We start from the raw sequence: 16,300 nt of genomic DNA, 5'->3' as shown, positions 1-16,300 counted from the left end.
GTCTAGGGCCTACCTGTCTGCCTCCCCCCATGTTTCCGGTTCCATTCTTCAGACGTTTCCTGGTTCTCATGTTTAGGAACACACCATGTTTGATCTCTGTTTCTATCTTATGTCACCTTGTGAAGATCTGCATGTTAGATCATTTTCTGGACTATTTCATCTGACCCGACAGAACCTAACATTATTCGGTTCCAAGCGCCCCACGTACCCCAGGTCAACTAAGGGGGTCACGTGACTCAAAGGGCTTGCTTCTACACAAATGCCTCTTCCCTCATCCACCCCGTGATGTACGGATTTAGATTTTATGACACGCAAGTTTCCATACTAGGTGTGTTCCCTCAGGTCACCATCCAGGGACTGGTACCCGTTCCTGAGACGTGACAACTTGTCAACCTCCTATGGTTACATCTGAGAAAGCATATTTCAGCTGCCAGAGAGCAGATACGAGTTTTGTATTTTCACATGGAGGAAGGCAGTTATGGAGCACTCAATTTAGAGCATCAGACGACGGCGGAGCAAAGCAGGGGCCACGGCCCTGGGGACAGCTTTCAAGTAGAACAAGTGACTTGAACTTTCCTGTCTGCTCAGGAAAAGACTGTAAGTGAAGAACAAAAGGCACCTGGCTCCCTCAGCTAGCTTTGTTCTGTGCGTGTGTGTGTGTGTGTGTGTGTGTGTACACGCGTGTGTGGGGGTCTGGGGTAGAGGAGCTCATCTGACGCCCTCTAGTGCAGAGAGCTGCAGAATATTGTTTTTTAATTCAGTTGGGCAAAAAGTGGATTCAAACCCCCGTGGCGGGAGTAACTGACTTATGAGAATGGTGCATTTTCAACCATTCTGGGCTCAGACCCTGCACCTACCTAACAGAGATATTAATATTTTGCTCATCTGGTGACTCTGAGAGACAATTAAATCCTATTTGTAAAGTGATTGTAGGAATGGCAGTTTCATAAAAAGCTGTCTGATAAATGATCACTCATGCTTTCACAGAAACTACTGTAATCGGTAGTTTCAGAAGCAGCAGTTGTATTGGTAAATGACAGTAGTGGTGACAGTAGCTAGTGACCAGTCTCGCTGTGTGTTTCCAAAGCTCAGCAAAATGTTGGCTTTTGTGGCTTTTTTCCTTTACGATTTAACTCCTCAGAATAAATGGTCATTTTAGTCATATATTGCTTAGGAGAGATTCACTGATACAATATTAGTGGAAAGCAGTCTAGAAAAACATATTCAAGTGAAAAATATAGCCTTCCTCGCCTAGAAATCCCATTTTGGGAAATCTCTCTTTCAAAAATAAAAGCAATAGAATATGAAGACCTATGTACATAAGGATGTTTATTATAGTATTTTGTATATAGCACAAAATCTAGCACCAATCTACACACCCATCAACCGGGAAATAATTGAATTAAGAGTGGTAGCAGATTATGCAGGTATGAAAAAACTTGTGCACTGTTGGTGGGATTGCAGATTGGTACAGCCACTATGGAAAACAGTATGGAGGTATCTCAAAAATCTGAAAATGGAACTACCCTATGATCCAGTAATTCCACTCCTAGGTATCTATCCGGAGAAATCCAAAACTCCAATTCAAAAATCCTTATGCGCTCCTATGTTTATTGCAGCACTATACACAATAAGCAAGACATGGAAACAACCGAAATGCCCATCGGTAGATGACTGGATTAAGAAACTGTGGTACATTTATACAATGGAGTATTACGCAGCCATAAAGAAGAAAGAAATCTTACCATTTGCAACAACATGGATGGACCTAGAGAACATTATGTTAAGTGAAATAAGTCAGACAGAGAAAGATAAGTACCATATGATCTCACTTATATGCGGATTCTAAAGAAAAGAATAAATGAGTGAACTAATCAGAAACAGTTTTGGAGACAAAGAGGAAAAACTGAGGGTTGCTAGATGGGCGGAGGGTGGGGTGGGGGTAAGGGGGAAGGTGAGGGGATTAAAAACAGGCAGTAACCACAAGATGGCCACGGGGTTTGAAAATTAATCTGGGGAACGTAATTTAGTGGTTACCAGAGGGTAAGGGGGTTGGGGGGTGGGAGATGAGGGTAAGGGGGATCAAATATATGGTGATGGAAGGAGAACTGACTCTGGGTGGTGAACACACAATGTAATTTATAGATGATGTGATACAGAATTGTACACCTGAAATCTATGTAATTTTACTAACAATTGTCACCCCAATAATTTAAAATAAATAAATTAATTAATTAATTAATTTTAAAAAAAGGGAAAAAAAGATTCAAATTTAAAAAAAAACAGGTCATATTCACATATTTTGAATTGGACGATTTCATGATCTATTCTTTATGAAAAAAGCATGTTTCAAAATAAAGAATATAGTCTGATCTGTTTTGGATATGTAAAATATATATGCTTATTCAAACAAAATATAAATATTTAATATGAAATGTATACATATACTATACCATATGCACTTTATTAAATATATACTTTAATATATACATTTATTAAAGTATTTTATTATATTTATACACAAACTTTAATTGCATTTGTAATTTTTTAAAGTTTGATGATATAAAAAAACTTGCAAATTTCCAGAGTCACTGTGTTTATTTGCAAAAACACAAGCAGCTATAGAAGGGCCACATGCCTTCTGAAGCAGACTTCACTTGACGTAGGGAACGTCTAAGAGAGTGAGGAATGGAGACTTGAAAGAAGAACCGTTGGAAAATGGAACAAATCCTGGGCTCTAGAATATAAAGAAGTCATAACTTAAGAATAAACTGGTTGACTGTGGCAGAGGCAGGGTGAGTCATGTCAAAAAGCCCACAGAACTGGAATGAACTAAATTGCTGAAGTGGGAAATCAGGGAACAAAAGAAAGTATTTGAACTAGAAAATCCTGCCCATCTCCTACTGGAGTCCAATTAGACATTTCCCCCAAGGCTTTGCCTGAACCTCCTATGTGGGGGGGGGGGGGGGTCAGTTATAAAGCCGTGAGTCATCCCTAAGGAAAAATTCCATTTAGATGAGAGCTGTCCTTCCTCTTCTCCTGGCTTCTTAACTTAGTGAATCTCAGGGTCCCAGTGTTCTGACAGCTCTGCCCTGTGTCCAACGACAAAGTTTTAAGTAGCCACCAGTAATCTGGATAAAACGAGTTATCAATATTTCAGAAAGCTTCACATGGGCAGTCAAAATATTTTCTTTTTTTCTGTGATTATGTCCATTTTAACTTGGAGGTTACCATGTGCGCTTTTTCAGAAAATTATGGACAGAGTGGCAAACAGCTTTTCTTTCCCAGTTGTTGTTTAACTTTTTTTTTTTTTTTACTTTATAAAAGAAAAATTTGGAACCCTATAATTTTCCCCAAATTTGGGGGAGATATTTTACAGACCTATATGACATCCAAAATACAATAATCCTTTTTCACTTGGACTATTCCATAGGCTGTTTTGGCTAGACGGCTAGATAATCAGGCTCAATAATTGGTAATAAAACACACTGCCAACTTCACCTGTGTTTATAATCAAACTTGAACTTAGTCGTGGGCAGTCCTTTTAAATTATAACTCTGTGAATTTTAATGGAGGTTTCGAGAGAAGCCAATTATAATCACAAACAATTAAGGTGGGAGTTTACGATTTGGTAAGTATTTTATACAAACACAAAACACTAAGTAGGTTATTTATTAATGACAGCACTTACCTTGGTTAAAACCCCCCAATATCAGGCTGTTAATTCAGAAATCATGGAAAACAATGCAAAGCCTGATAAAACATGTTGGCTCCTATTTAAGGTTAGAATGTCAGTCAGAGAAACCATGTCTTAAATACACAGCCTCCCAACTTGGAGTTCCGTCACGAAAGGACAGTGAGGCCTGTGGTCACTCCCCAGCGTCTGCCCCCTTCTCCACACCCCTCCTCAGTGGGTCTCCCCAGCCCTGCGGCTTCTGCAGCTGTCCACTCGCTGGTGACGTCTCGGTGACACCCACCAGGTGTCCCTCTGCTGACACCTGGGGAGGCTCATTCTAACTCTGTGCTCACCGCCCGCTCATTATCTCACAGGCACCTCAAATTCCCTATCACCTGAACGGTTGTTCCCGCACCTCCCACCCTGCCCCTGGCCCAAATTTGCCAGCACTCCTGTGGTTGCTATTGGATGGAACATGGCTCCCTCCCAGCCCATCTCTGCCACCACGTACTGTGGAGAAAAGCTTCTGCCCCACTGCCAGCAATGGACTCAAGTCCTTACTGAGCGAGACCCCTGCACGTGGTGTCCTGTCCCCGTGCGGTGCAGTGACAGCCGGGACCTCCTGGGACCGACCTGCCCAGCTGGGTGTCCTACCCCCCAGGTTCCAGTCTTGCCGCTGTTTCTCACCACGCTCACCATCCTCCTTTGGCTCAGGCCTAGGGGTTGGAGCAGCACTACCACGGGTCTGCACACCTCTCCTGTGTCACGCAAACACCCTTTGGAGCACACCGTCTTCAGTGCCCACCCCTGTCTCACGACATTGTCAGACCCCACTCACGGTGTTTCCTCTCTGCACGTCTGTAAGTCTCTCCAGTGCCAAGACAAGTCTGTATATACCTAGCACCTACCGCAGTGACCTGTGCGAACCCACAATTCCTAACTTCTGTTTGAATGAATGACCACATAAAAATAAATGTCACTGTCCCAAATCCTTCAGGGACTTGTTCTATCCCTCAGTGACGGGCCCCCGTGTCTGCCCCCCCAGGGCTTGCAGAGTCCACCCCCACTCCAGCTTCCACGTCTCCCCTCAGTCACCATTCCCACTTCCCGCCCATCTCTCACCCTCTGCCTGGGTTTTCTGACGATGTTGTGGATGGATGTCACTACTTCTACGTCCTCACCGGTTACTCCCACTCCTTCTCCCTGAGTCACCTAGAGGCCACCTCTTCTCAGCAGCCACCCCTGACCTGCCACTCACACCGCCTCCCACTGCCACATACACCCTGCTGTTTGCAGAGCATTTTTTCATACTCATTTGTGACCTATTTATTTATTTTTTCCATCTGCCCCATAAAATGTCGAGCTCTGGAAGGAGAAAGACTGTACTTCTCAGTCTCACACTCCAGCCTAACACGGTCATTAAATGCAGGGCAGATAGATATTAAATGAGCTTGTTGAATGAGAATGAGAACGAACAGTGAAAACAGCAATCCCAAAACTTACAACTTCAATACATAATCTTACTGAATAACAATAATATCAATGGATATTAGTTATGCCAATTTAATACCCAACTGCTCCTTAAAATGCATTTTTCATTCTATGGTCCTTACACATAAAATCAACAAAACCTCCCGATTTGGACTCTAGGTTCTTGAGAGTCACCGAGTTCTCATCTATTGCGTTTAACACTGTTCCTTCGTTCATTCGTTCACTCACCAATCATTCATGCAATTCATACATTGGAAGATCTCTGCTGAGCGCGTTGTGTGGGGCGGGGTCCAGCTGGGAGCCGGACGGGCCCACATCCCTGATGTGTTCACAGGCAGGACGCACCACGCCAAGCACATACGTGTCTGAAATAGGATGATTTCAGATGGCAACGGCTGTTCTCACAGAAGTAACTTAGAGGGGCTGTAGCCATGAAAGCCTCTACTCGTATGTGGGGAGAAAAGAGAAACAAATACCAAATTGGTATTTACATGTTAAAACAACACTAACATCAAATAAGATTTATGATCATGTAAAAACACTGTGGAATTTTTTGTCTTGAACACATTTTTCTGTGATAATTTTTATCATAGTTCAAAACATTCCATCGTGTGTTTACCAGTTTATATGTTTCCGACATGCAGTCCCAAACGTGGCCGCTTATAAAATGATGTTCTAAGGTGAAAGATGTGTAAAAACGGGCCGGAAGCCTCAGCGTCCCACCGGCCGAGCACCCGGCACTGCCCTCTGCACACGGGCAGGGGACACACTTCAGAGACTGGAGGTGACAAATGGAGCAGAGGTGCTAAGAGCTTCGTAGAGTTTAATGAAAGATTTATCTCTGGAGGGTAATGTTCCTTTTTCTTCTACTAAAATGGGAGTTTGATAACCTCTCATTGTGCTTTTGATAAATTACACCTCACAGCCATCACTGAAATGACTAAGTGGACAATGTGAAAAATAGCGAAGCAAAGCCTTGTTGTCACCAAGCGGCTTAGTACTTAGATCTACAAAACGAAATTCAGCATTTGAAATGTTTTTAATTATTAAGCTGAGAAAACTATGCTTGAGTAATTTAACAACTACGGGGAGACCCTTTGTATGCCAATTACAGCCACATGGGTGGGAGGTTACAATCTGGAATTTATAGCCAAAGTGTGGTTTTCTACTCTACACTCACAAGGACGCTTTCCTGTCAGAGTTTGCCATTATGGTAGTTTAAGCCATTAATATTTACTTCAAATTTAAACGGTTTAAATGGGTTCATATTCTTATATATCTGCATGCATGAAAACTGAAAAGTTTTCAATCATCCAGCCCTATGGAAGTAAACCATTGTAAATATTTTCAGCTATTTTATAACCATATAAAGTAGAAAAGAAAATGCCTCCACCCCCCCAGCTACGCTACCCCACACCCTCCACTGCCGGCCGTACCCCAGCTCAGCCGCACACGTGTGACACACGCCAGGCTGTACCGACAGTACGTGTGGTACATTCGAGTGGAGCTGAGAGTATTTACAGGTGATTGCTCCAAACACAGCGGGGTGGAGCGAGGACGGCCCACAGAGGTGGGGGGACTGTCCAGAACAGTGAAGGGACCACATGGAGAGCAGCAACGTGACGTCGGGGGGTGTGACGGGGCCGCTGGGCACGTCTGCTGTGCGAGTGGCCGTGTGTGCAGTGCCTGTGCTGAGTGTGCCGTACGGAAGTCGTGGTTTCATTACTGAGTCACATGGTTCCGTGTGAACTATAAATACATCGCACGTCAATGATATCGTTACGGATTTCATGACTAAAATACGTAATGTCACAGACTGCAGAGTCTCTACATTTGCTCTGTAAGGACGTGTCTCATAACCTCCTGATCATAATGGACCTACGTTGAATCACCTGTAAATACTGTCAACTCCATTTGCATGTGTCACACATGCTACAGGTACAGTCTGGCGTGTGTCACACGTGAGCGGCTGAGCTGGGGGCCGGCAGAGGGAGGGTGCGGGACGGGGCATAGCTGGCATGGCTGCCGGGGCCATGGCGGGAACCCCTGTGCCACACACCCTGGCGAGGGTCGGTGACAGACACACACTGAAGTTCAGACGGACTGAAGGAGGCTGGGACGTCCTGCCAGGTGACCGGGACACTAGGGAGGACACTCACACATGTCACAACTGGGCTGACCTCCCGCTGATCTTAGTCATGCCCCCAGGGGACCCGACCAGCCAGCTCTTCAGCAAGGCATTCAAAGGGGCCGCGGCTGCCAGGAGGGAATAAACACGAAGGCCGATGTACAACAGCCCAAGCTACAAGTCTGAGCTCCTGGGAAACAGCCAGACGTGCACAGCAGGGGCAGCCGAGAACGGGAAGCCAGGCAGGTGTGGCGGGTGGGGACATCAGGCCACACTTCCCTTGGCACCCACACGACACAATCTCGCTGACTGCAGAGCTGATCCTCACAAGGCTCCACCGTGTTCTGACAGAGGGACCAGAGCTCCGAGACAGGCCCTCCCGGCCTCCCATTCCATCTCAGAACGTGGGCTGAACAGCGCGTGGGCTCGGGCTCAGGGAACTCACACCTTCTCACCATAACACGAAACGGCTGCCCTGACTCCCCCCGCTGTCAGAAGCGGGAACGCTGGCACCCACACGTGGAGGGGGAAGCGAGGCCCAGGGGCGACCACACGTCTGACGGCCTGAACCCCAAGAATGAGTCCCACATTTGTAAATGGCTGGAAAGAAGTCCAAAGAAGAGTCAGATTTGGGGACCCATGAAAATGACCTGAAACTCCCGTTTCAGTGTTTGCAGACTGGAACCGGCCACGCCCACCACGCACGACCACCTGTGGGTGCCGAGCGGCGTTGTGACCGAGCCCAGAGGACCCACAGAGCCACAGAAATCAGTGTCTCTTCCTTTTCAGATGAAGCTTGCTGACCCCGGCACAGAGGATACTCAGTAAGTAACATGGCAGCTCACATTAGATCATCAAAGGAGCTGAATAAAGACTGAAACACAGAACTTCCAACACAGACAGATGGACAGAGGCAGAGAGCGCCAGCAAGCAGCTGGCAGCTGGCTGTGAACCAACTCCCGAAGGCGGACCATCCAGAGCCAGGCACAGGGCGAAGGTGACCCAGTCAGGCAGGCAGGTCACGCGAGCCCTGGGCCTGGGGCCACGGCCAGGCTCGGCCAGCGGCAGCTACTGCCTCAAGTGCAGGCTCAGGACTGCCCGAGAGGGGAAGCTGGACGTTACGTGTCTTCTGACATTGTTGGCCACCAATTACATGTTTTAAATTATTGCTCAACACACTGTGGAACAAAGAAAATATGTGTGTGTGCCAAAGGCAAGCTAGGAGTAAAAAAACGCAAGACATGATATGAAGAATAGAAATGGCCCCAATTGACAAGATGATAGTTGTTTTTGAAATACTTTCTGAAGTCAACGTAGCTTTGGCAATGTGCTAAGACTCAGATCACCTGTTTCCTCCCCCGCCACCCGCCCCCCGCCCCCCGCCCTAGAAAGACATTTTGCTTTAGAAACAGATGAGGACATTTTTTTTTTTTTTTCCTGTTCAACTTTTTGAAATTCCTGGTATCTTTCTCTCATTTCATTCCACAAGGCGGCAAACTCGGCGAGCACAGGTGTGGTATCTGCTGACGCCCGGACCTACTGTGCACAGCACTTGGGGAGACTACAGACGTCTGCTGACAAAACCTGAACGAATAATAAGAACTCATAATAAGAAGAACGAATAATAAGAACCCTGCTCCTTTCATCAAAGCCTCCAATATAAATCAATCCGCAGAAAGCGCCAGACTGACAATGACCACTACCCTGAGCCGTTCCGAGCTAGTTTGTTTTCTTTCTTTCTTGTTTTGGGTTACTACACCAGACACAGTATGACTGCGTCGCGTCTCTGACCAGCAGAGTACAGCATACAGGTGCAGCGCCTCCGGGGCACATGTCCCCAGCGCCCAGCCCGCGAATGTCTGTGTGCCACATCCATAAATGTCACCCCTCGCCGAGCACCGACGCAGAAGCATTACTAAGACATACGTTTCTGTGCTTTGAGTTTTTATTGTAATTCACTGCACAACACTATACAGCACTGCTCTTCCAACTGCCGGGGAAGAAGTTATTTTTCTCTAGAAGTAGAGGCTGGAAATGATCCATTTGTAATCATCTCTGTATATAAAGCTACTTATTCCCCACCGGCATGAAACATGTGTGACTTGCTGATGAAGCTTCCAGAGGCTCCAGAAATCCCTGTGGGTGCTGTGCGTGGAAAGGAGGCGCCGTGGGCCGTGGGGCCGTGGGGAGGCCAGTGCTCCCACTCGAAACTCGCTTTCCTTCCCACACTCTTTCATCTCGGGTAAGGTATTCTATCCCTGCTGAGACTTTGCTCAAGTGCTCCCAGAAATAGATACCTGCTAGACTCCTCTAATATTTATTAAGTGAGACTATATATAGCTTTTGTTTTTAACCCGTATTTTGAATTTTACTGAGAGGTATTTGTTGTTCCTACATACATACTATACACAGGTAAGCATAGATAAAAATTTATTGAAAGGTATTATATATGGAAAGCAATTGACTCTAAGAGAGGTAGGAATTTGACAAGTTCCAAATTCTCCAAATACTACTGTGGAATGAGTCCCTGTTAAATAAAGGTGTGCATGAGGCTATTTCTAAAGAAATCACACATCCAAGAGCTTTAACATTCTTCATTGTCACACACAGAAGGTGACTGGAATTTTTGCTAATGTCTCCACTTAGACCTCAGTCATATGCCTTTATGTTTAATGTAGGGTCACATGCTGTATAATACTGACATTTCCAGGGCGGCTCTCTGCGGTGTTAGAAACAGTCTCTGTAGGGTCACTTCTCCGAGTGCAGTAAGAGGCTCCACTCGTGTCTCTGTAAGGACATTCGGTACCTACACAGGCTCCTGTGTGAGAGGCTCTCAGAAGCTTTCCTTAATAATAAGTGATTAAATCATACGGCACCCTGACTGACAAGTTTCATTACACCCACTCCCAGAAAGCCAGTACGCTGAAAGACTCATCTCCAAACCCAAGGTTCTGCAGGCAATCAGATCGGAGGCCTGGTGCCGGCTGTCGCCCGTCCCCCGGGGCCAGCTGCCCCCAAGGAGTGCACCATCAGACTCGGGTTTGCCAGGTGCTTCAGCCCGTGTCCACAGCTGAATGTCTCCACCGGTGGTTCAGGCTTCACAACATGGGAGGGTTATTAGCACCTCTTATCACCAATGTTTCAACAACTGGTGCAGAGCTGGTTACACAGGTTTTTAGGGAAAAAAAATGAACACGCTATCTTTCAGAGGTTTTCCATCTCCTTCCCACAGCTTTGAGGCTACTTACCTAGAGATAAGGCCCTTCAGGACTGGCTCCTGGCCTCCAGACCCCTCCGCCTAGTGTCCAGCTGGCTGTGAACCTGAGAAAGGTTTCCAACGGCTGCAAAGCGGCAGGGTGACAGACCGGTGTCTTCCTCTTCACCAAGCGGTGGGTTACCACGGCCTGTGTGGCCCCGCCACCTCTTATTCCCCGGGGGCAGGTCGTGGCCCTCTCAGGCTCACACAGGAGCAGGAACAGATTCCACTACATAAGGTGTTAGTAAACCCAGGAGCCCAGGGGAGCCATTCGGACCTCCCAGCAGGAGTTTACACCGAGTGCCTGTTCATTATCATGGTCACTGCCTTTCATCCGTCCACCAGAATCGCTGTGTCTCTCACGGACTCTCTCATAGCCATGTGTGCCACCCCAGGGATCACACAGCACCCCCATAACCAGGAGGCCTATGGTACGTATGGGGGGTTCACTCACCTTTCCTGGTAAACTACAAAATGATTAAGGGCACGTGCATATTTCAGGTCTTCAACTTCTGTGCTTTGCACAGAGCACAGCAGACAGTACATTTTCAATAACTATTAGTTCAATAAAAAATGGTCCTTTACATTAAATTTGTTTTAACTCGTTTCACTGAGTACTTTGCGTGAAGACAAGCTAACACCACACACACTCACACACGGCAGATTAATTGCTGTTTAGACAACTGCTACAGCAATTTATTTCACACAAAGATTCACGCCATCCCCTATAGTTACGAACCATCAATTATCTGTTAAATTTGTCAAAGCAAAGTCCTTGTGTTTAAACATTTCAGAGACGGTGAAAATGACTGTGTGTGACAGTGAGCGGAGTCTTACCTACCACCTGCCTCAATGCAGAACCAGAGACAAGGGCTGGTGACCATGCGTCTTGGGGCAAGTGCCCCAGGGAAAGGGAGGGGAGATGGACACAGCGAAACTGGGGCAGTGTGCAAGCCGGTACAGGAAGGTGGACCTGAGCTGTGGGGACAGCGGGGGCTCATTCCTGCTGGGGACTCCCAGAGGAGTGGATTAAAATGCAGCTCCGACTCCTGCCCCAGGAGACAAAAGAGCAGGGCACTGGTCCGTGGGCCCCCTTCCCCCGCTGGTCCCGGGCAGACCTGGGGACCCCTGACCACCTCCCACTGCTGAACACCTCAGAACGGCCAAGTGGGTTCCTACAGACAAACCAATAAGCGGCCGCAGAAAACTCCTGGGCGGAAAGGGAGGCAGACACAGGGGCAGCTGGGAGTGGTGCCCTCGGGTGACACCTGCCTGCAGCTGGTTGCCACAGCAACAACTAGAGGAAAACACAGTGTGACATAAATGACTTTGTCTCCATCAAGCTGGGATGTATGTCTTTTAAAAGTTGCTACATTCACATTAATAACACGCATTGCTTAAACTATACTATTTAAAGAACTTTCAAAGAACTGTTTTCCATGTAGCAATCCAGAAGCATTTGCTGATCTTCTCATTTTTAACTGGATGATACCTTAACAGTGTACAGAGATGCATAGAAAGACATTTTGAGGAATTTCTGATTGATGGAAAGTCTTTGTGTGGAAACCCGACGTTCGTCTGAAGTGAGAAGATTCTCGACTTCCTTTAGAGACAAGTGAGTCCACGTGCGAGGCCCTCAGCTGGACGAAGACTGAGGGGAGCAAAGAGGTGGGGTCAGGGCAGCAGTGACCTCGGGTACAGGGGGTGCTCCAGTTCCTTGGCTGTGATGGTTCAGAGGTTCACTTTCTGCTTCATAATATAATTATGCTCTACACAGTTTGAGTTTGAAAAAAATGTAGAATAAAATTTTAAAATAAATAAAAACCATCATGTTAGATTTGAAGAAAATATTCCAACCACATGCCTTTGTAAGAGCTACACCTTAAACATAAGCACACAGTAATGTTGAAAAATGGAAATATGTACTATGGAAACACTCGTCAAGAAGGCAAACAGAAAAAAAGAAAAAGGAAGAAAAAGCAGAAGAAACCAGTGGTTCAGAAGCAAAGGAGAAATTGCAGCTGTCTGGCCACACTGAAAAGAAAGGTTCTGGGCCGCGGAGCCTGCCAGCGAGGAGGGACCCAGACTTTGCACCAAGACCCAACAACGGCAACCAGCTGAACCCTCCCTGAGGCCGAGGGCATCTCCTGAGCTCTGCTGCCCAGAACAAGAAGGAGCACAGACAGGGGTCTGCAGCAGGAAAGCCGCGGGAGCGCATGCACTGCCCAGGCCTGTGACACGGACGCCTCAGAGGAGGGCTCGCTGAGGACAGCTCAAAGCCACCCACGGGGCGTTTCCAGAGGTAAAGGGAGAAATATAAGTTTTACAGCAGAGCAGGATATTATGAAGGAAGACAGGTCTTTTAACAAGGAAACAAACAGGAACTAAAGAGAGCTAGTTATTGAAAGGAAAACCTCGTCGGCCGGGATACAGAGGAATCTGGCTACGACAAGGAGACAGCGGCCGTGAGTGAACAGGGCTCCCTGGTCCTACACTGCAGGGCAGGGGTGGCAGGCGGTGCCCGCAGGCTCAGCACCAGGGAGTGGACGGTGAGTGGACAGACGGCGTCAGCCTGGGGGAGGCTGGGTTTAGCTGCAAGACCTCTGCCCTCAGGGCTGCCCTCTTCCTGAGCCTCCCGCAAGCGGAACAGGTTTATTTGGTGCTTTGCTGTCTGCACCCGCCCTTCACGGGTCCCCAGGCTGAAATGTGGGAGGCGCCAAAGGCTCCCGGGGAAGCTGCCGCTGGGCCATTCCTCAGGCCCCCAGGCTACCCTGCGTCCCTGCACATTCTGAGACTCCGTGAGCAGAACTTCTCAGAGGGGCCTCCCGTGCAGCATCCAGGACGCTGAGCTGTCCTTAGAAGGAGCGCCCGGGGAAATGCGGGGACTCCAGCTTGCGGCTGGGAGCTAGCTGTAGAAGCAGTGCTTGGACGCTTACTTGGGGAGGCAAAGCGTATGCGATTCTAACCAGCAAGCAGTTGATGGGACGTGCGAGCCCCCAGCATGCAGCCCAGCATAGACACATTTAAAATTATTTCTGTACAAAGATTTATTGTCCACAACAAAATAATTGAGTGAAAAGCGAAGACAGTTGGTTGTTTCAATAGTTTATCCTTAAGATCTCAAATAATAATTAAAATATTTCAGTTTATTTTACTTTTTTTTTCAGCAAGATGTTTTAAAAATCTAACTAACGTCAAGGTTTTTCAACATTATGAGGTTTATTTTATTTAATGATTTAAGTAATAACTTTAGAAAAATCTTAAAACGTTCCTTCCAGAATTATTCTTTACTTTTCTCTATAGAAGGAATGAATATGATTTGTATTGGCTCAACTCCAGCGGACAAGAAAACACAGCTGGTATGTTTAATCAAACAACAATCACGGTTGCCCTTGAGAAAATAAAAATGTTATGCAAATTATGGGGGAGACTTCAAAGGAAACATGTAATGAAACACGAAAAGGTTTGTAAAGCTACTAGTAGTGCAACTATGTGAGCCCTACAAGATAAACTTCCACGTTCCAGTAATTGCAATATTTACCGTTTTGGAAGGTATTTCCCACCTGCTTCCCTAACCTCAAGTACATTAACTCGTCCCACCGCCAAGGTTACTCCTGAATTTCTCTCCAGTGCACACGGGCTACAAGGAGAGCAAAGAGAAGCATTAACACTACAACTGCCCACAGCTGTCCTATTTTGTAGGGAAGTGTCCCCAGGCCATGTTAAATTTCCATGAAACAGAGATCACACCTTCTGGAACTGTTAAGAGAGCATTACCTCCACCATCTTCTTACACTAAAGCCAGGAGGTGCTCGCAGCCCCACGGGCCCCACACACCGCCAGGCTGCACGCCACGCGGCGAGGGTACTCAGTGCAGAAACTGCACTCAGAGACAGTCTGAGGATTTCCCAGTCTAATCAGACGCGCGCCCTGGGGCTCCATCCGGAGCTGGAGGACCTTTGGGCTGGGCCCCCCTTCCACCCCCAGGAAACCTGCCCCTGGAAAAAGCTCCTCTGCCAACAGTAGCAAGACTGAAATACACGTGCTGCCATCACTGACACTCAAGGTGAAACTCGTCTGCTTCCAGTTCTCAGCGGACACTGGTCCACGCTAATCACAAACCACACTGTAACCCTTTTCAAAACACGACAGTTCAAATAAGAGAAGCTCTATCAAATAACCGGAGCAAATCACCTGCAATTTATTCTCTTTCTGTTCCCTAAATACCAACTATACAGGGACTTACTGAATTATCTTTTACATTTCAAAACATAACCCTAGGGATAAGCGCTTTTATCCCCATTTTGGAGGAGAGGGATCTAGAGAAGAGAGGGTTTAAATAACTTTTCCAGGATAACTTCTCGTAAAACAGCAAAGCATGTAGGCCCAGGCTTCCCAAGTCTCAGTCCGGGGTTCCCTCAACTCACGCAGTTACCTGAAGAAAGGAATCATAACCTTAAAGCCGGAAGACCTGCTTTGTAACATTTGTAACAGCAATGCAACATTTCTGAGTTGTAATGTCCTCATCTATGAAACAGTGAATAATGCTTACCTATTTTATAGCTAGTTAAGGCATCCTTTTCTGTGAAATTCTATTATCAACTGCAGAGTGTTCTTTCTACCCCACCTCCAAAACCTGGTTTTTCAAGAACAGAGAGGACACGACAGAAGTGTCATCCCAGCGACAGCCTTGCCGGCTGTTGTGTCCACTTCCATTCCTCTTGCCAATTCACAACCTTGTGAAATGGACCTTATTCTCAAACTAGAGTTGACTGGTCCAGGACACAGCACATCCACTGTTCCCCCATGATTTTTAATGTGGGATCCAGGGAAACAGAATTCAGTTTGTCAGCGGCCATGATCCCCCACACCCCCACCCCATGCAGCCAACACCACGAAAACTGACTTCTTGTGGGGTGGAGAAACAGAGAAGGACGAGAGAGAGAGAGAGAGAGAGAGAGAGAGAGAGAGAGAGAGATGGATTTTTAAAAAGGGTACCGATGGTCAGGAAGGGACAAGGCGCCAGGACGCAGGGCTCTGACACTGTCCCCTCCCTGCGTTAGTTACCGGAGCTCTCTCCCAGAGCTTCATCTGCCTGTGGGTCCCATTCACTCTACACTCAGTTTCCCGTTTTTGATTAAGCAAACCCGGACTGGATTTCTATCTTGGGTAATCAGTATAGTCTTTTTAAAACGGCACAGTGGCACGGGGTAGGCTGAATAAGGGCTCCCAACGAAATTCCAGTCGTCACTCTCAGAGCCTGTGACTGTGACCTTACAAGACCAGGCTTTGCAATGTGATTAAGGGCCCTGAGAGCGCCAGTGGGCCTGACATTTATAAGAGGAAGGCACAAAGCGCTCTGACACCAGGAGAAGGCTGTGTAACAGCTGCACAATAAGCCACTCCTTGGAGCAGAAAGAGATGGAGGGGGCTCGGAGCCGAGGGGCAAGTAACGGACCTTCAGAAGCTGGAAACGGCACGGAAACTGGTTGTTCCCTGAACCCAGCGTACTGGTCAGTGTTCTCCAGTGATGCACACGACACGATACAGATGTAGAGAGTGATGGAGGCAGAGACACAGAGATAAACATGTACGTGTGTTTACATATTCGTGCCCTATCGTAACGAGTTGGCTCATGGAGTCACGGGGGTTGGCACGTCCCGACACGAGCAGGGTGAGGGCAGCTGGGGTCCCCGGAGAGCTGACGGCGAATTCCAGCCAGAGTCCAAAGGCTGAGAACCAGGAGAAC

The sequence above is a fragment of the Rhinolophus ferrumequinum genome, chromosome 17 (genome assembly GCF_004115265.2).
Source record: "Rhinolophus ferrumequinum isolate MPI-CBG mRhiFer1 chromosome 17, mRhiFer1_v1.p, whole genome shotgun sequence".
Taxonomy (NCBI): Eukaryota; Metazoa; Chordata; class Mammalia; order Chiroptera; family Rhinolophidae; genus Rhinolophus; species Rhinolophus ferrumequinum.
Note: the sequence above shows the minus strand (reverse complement) of the source record.